The sequence below is a fragment of the Echinops telfairi genome, unplaced genomic scaffold (genome assembly GCF_000313985.2).
Source record: "Echinops telfairi isolate 266 unplaced genomic scaffold, ASM31398v2 ScPeMD7_53;HRSCAF=182, whole genome shotgun sequence".
NCBI lineage: Eukaryota > Metazoa > Chordata > Mammalia > Afrosoricida > Tenrecidae > Echinops > Echinops telfairi.
In genome coordinates, this window is record NW_022103951.1 from 19,857,664 (window position 1) to 19,861,927 (window position 4,264).

The window sequence follows — 4,264 nt, forward strand, 5'->3', positions numbered from 1 at the left end:
GAGTTCTCCTAAAGAGTTCTCCACACGCCCTGTGAGAGTTACATAATTTCATAGCTACGTTAGGGGTGGAGTCTAGCCTGTCAATCAGGTCACAGCCCCGTGATGCCTCCTTCCACGCGTGGCCTCCTCCTGAGGATTCTGGGGACCCCCTCTCTCTGGATTCTGCCATTAGAAGGGGGGGCACTCTCTCCCTCTCTCTGCCTCTGTCTTCCCGTGGACAAGCCATGTGCAGCTACGCTGACACTTGAGCAAGCCACGCAGCGGAGACAGCACGGAGATGCTTCCATCGCCACTGGCCCACAAGACTTCCGCCCTGTGATCTCCCTGCATTCGGTGCCATTGCACGTGTTGCGTGAGTCTGAGGAAGACGTAGATTGGTATCGGCCAGTCGGGCTCATATCGGACTTCTGGACTTGCTCTGGACGGGGCTGGGATGTTTTCTCAATAGTCAACTGCTCTTGGACATGAAGCGCTCTCTCTGGTGCACATAGGAGTGTGTCTGGATTTGTCTCTCTGGTCCACCAGGACGGACACCCTCCTCAGCCTCACGCCCCTCCGTGGCGGCCAGCGTGGCTTCCAGCTCCACCTGCACAGAAACTTTGCACGTGAGCAACCTTGGCTCCCTGCGCTTCACCTTGGCTTTTGCTGGTTTCATGTGGACTTTCAGGTGACTTTCCACAATCCTGCATTCATCCCTGAGTCCGGCGCCTGGGAACAGCCCTGGAGGCTTGCTGCTTCGCCCCGTGATGGCCAGGGTCACCGGAGCCCACCTGCAGCCCCCGGGGGTGTGGGCACAATCCCTCAGTCACGCAGGGTGCAGTCATCCCTGGGGGTCTTTCCTTGTCTCGTGGGCCAGCTGCCCCCTCCCTGCCTGCGAGCCCACACGGCCTCCCAGCCACCCGACTGGACAGACTAGAACTCACTCTTGGGGAGTGGGGGGACGGGGGTTCCCTTCATCTTGACGGCAGAGGAGAAGGGGCTTCTCCAGCCTCCCGGCCCAGCGTCTCGACGTCCCACCAAGATCTCCGGCACCGGCGACATAAGCCTTCGTCCTCTAAAGGACCTCTCTGGCTGATGAAAGGCGCTGCATCCCAGTGCGTCCTCCACCGTGGAAGGCCAGTGTGAAGCAGTTGGCCGTGCAGCCTGGGATCAGAGGGGTGGGCCGGACAAGTCTGGCAGGGGGCCCGCCCCCCGCTGAGTGCCAACATGACCACACAGGCAGGTGGTCCAGTCCCTGGCATGCTGGCAGAGCTCTAGCGAGGCCAGAGAAAGGGCGTTGTTCTATTAGACACCCTTCTAGCGGACGGAGCCTCCGCCCAGGGCTGGCTTTGTGGAGGCGCCCAGACTGATGGAGCGGGAGCGTGTGTTTCCGCGTTGGTCCCCACCCTAAAGATGCCCGTGTCTGTGTGCACCAGAAGGTGTTTGAGGGAAGGACGGGGGAGAGTTCTCCCAGTGGGAGAGCGCTCCTGGCTTGGGCCACGCATATGTAAAATTGCTCTCCCAACGAATAGGTCAGGCCGTGCGGCTGCCAGGCCCTTCCACTGGGGTGGGGATACAAAAGACCACAGTGGGCACCGTGGAGCGCAGAAGTGCCCAGAATGTGAAACTTGCCCAGCGTCCAGGGAAGAAAGGACACCTCTATTTAGATGCCAGAAGACCTGAAACATAGGCAAGGGGGTAGGACTGCGTGCCAGCTCACACCGTTCACTGTCAGGTGACCGAGCAAGACTGGTGGAAGGACCCTTCCCCCCAGATGGAAATGTCCCTGTCTGCACGGTCCCTTGGAAGAACACTTCTTAAATTAGCAAGAGACCGGTGGGTGGGAGGCTTTCGTGGGTGGGGGCCATTTGCACTTTGGGCGCAGGGGACCCCGCGGCCACCAAGTGTGCTTTGGTGCCCACTTTCTAGGGGGACAAAAGGAAACATCGCCCGATGAGCACGGTGCCTCTGTGCGTGTGGCCGCTCATTTCAAAACCCTAAACTGCGATTAAAACCCACTGCTCGTTAGAAGGAAGGCTGGCGGGGAGGCTTCTTCTCAGGTAGTTCACACAGGCTGTCAGGAGAGACCGGCTCAGGAGAAGGACACCGTGCTTGGAAAAGCACAGGGGCAGCGAAATAGAGGATGGATGGGCACCGAGGCTGCATCGACGGGCTTGGGCACGGGGACAGGCGTGAGGGTGGCGCAGGGCCGGCCGCGTTTCCCTCTGCCTGCACGGGGTTCACATGAGTCGGAGCAAACTCAATGACCCTGCCAACAGCAGCAGCCACGGAGTGGATTCCAGCTCAGGGGGCCTGTGGGGCAGGGGGCTCTGCTCCAGCGAGTCTCCGTGGCTGGACACCTGTAAGGAGGCTGAGGGCCTCAGCTTTCTCCTGGGGACCGGTGGGTGGGCTCGAACTGCCCGTCCTCTGGTTGGCAGCCGGTTCCTTCATCCCACTGCGCCAACAGGGCTTGCCAACACCCGCCATCTATAGTCCATGCATCCCAGGCCAATCGCACGTGGCAAGTGGCCAATCAGAGCCACGGGAGGCAATTGTCTGCCTCCTGGAAGTCTCAAGCATCGGTGGGAAGATGAGAGCCCTAAGTGATTGGTAGCACCAGGGTCTGGAGAGGAGTCCGGGTGCCTCAGTGGCTAAGCCCTTGACCCACAAGGTTACTGGTTGGAATCGACTGGCTTCCCCGAGGGATCAAGACGAGGCAGCCTTGGAGCCGGCGGGAGGCGCTCCGCTCCGTTCTCGAGCGTCCCTGTGAGCCAGCATCCACTCTCCTCCTGGTTTTGTTCAGGGGCTTGGAGGGGCTGTTTCTGCTGAGCGCACACCACGTGTGCGTCACGGAGGCCGCACCGTGTAGCCTGAGATTGTGAGAAGGTTTGCCCAGCTGGAGGAACGTAAGCAATGCCCAGAGTGTCTGCGTGGCCATGGGCGACCTACTGTCGCAATCGTACTGATGCGGTTCTCCTGGCTGCTGTCTTTAAGGGGCACGTTGGGCTGCAGCTCATGAAACGCACCTCCCTCGGGACTGGCGGGCCTCGCTCCAGGCAGAACCGGCTCAAGCCTGCTTTGATGGATGGGGATGCTGAAGAGAGACCATTCAGGGCTGGCCAAGTCCTCCTGGCGGCTGTGTGTGGCTCGGCCCTGGGCTGGCCCTCCTGTGGACGCCCATCCTCCGTCCCTGGAGAAGAGGTGGGCCACACAGCTGACCGGCCACATCGCTTCTTCTCCTTTCGTCAAGAACAGGAACGCCACGGCGCACGCTACTTGGAAGGAAATGTGCTTCCTCTGAAAGAACATGCCCACTGGTCTGGCCCATCTAGAACCAGCCACTTGGCTGCCTTCCTGTCTATGCAGGAACGCAAGGACAAACGCACTGCTGGAGCCGGTTCTGCCACAAGGACACCCTCCAGGACACCGCAGAACAGTCCCTATGCATTTCCCAGAAAGCAATGTTTCGTGAGAGTAGAAAGCCTTACAGTCACCCTCGGAGCGACCGGTGGTCTGGAACTACTGACCCTGCCGTTAGCGGCACAGTGCATTCACCACCACGCCACGGGGGCTCCAAACACATTGGCAGGCATGACTTCACAGGTGGGTCATTGAGAAGCCGGACAGCACACGTCAGCCATCCCCCATGACTCTCCCTCATCCACCACACCCAGACCACTGCCCGGTCCAGCAGCCTCCAAATCCTGGGGACCGCCAAGGGTGCCAGAGTAGAGCTGTCCTGGCCCCAGCGCTCCGAGGCAGACCCCGAGGGCTCCTCCAGACACTGCCGAGCGCACCGAAGCCACCGGGGAGTTGGGGTGGGGTCAGGAGGAAGCACCTCTCCCAGCGTCTTCAAACTTTCTGACTCGATAAAGAACTCATCCCCAGTAGAAGGGTTGTGTGGTACCTCTCTCTCTCTCTCTCTCTCTCTCATTAGGCTGGGCTCTCTAGACAAGCAGCCCGGGGACTGTGGTCAGGGCGTGCCTGTAGAAAGATATTTCTGCCCAGAAAGGACTCAAGCTGTAGAGGTGGGTGACTCCAAGCCGATTCCAGCCTGTGGGTCGGATGTCAGCTGGACGCGTCTCCTGCCTCCCGCAGCTGCCGGGGCAGGAAGCGCAGGTTGAAGCAGGAAGCGCACGGCAGGTGGATGCTGAGCTGAAGGAATCAGGAAATCAGCAGAACGAATCAAGGTCGGCCATCAGCACGGGTGGCTCCTGGGATCAAAGGCAACAGCGCAGGAGGTCGGCCTCCAGAGGCAGGGCCCAAAGGCAGAAGTAGAGGTGAG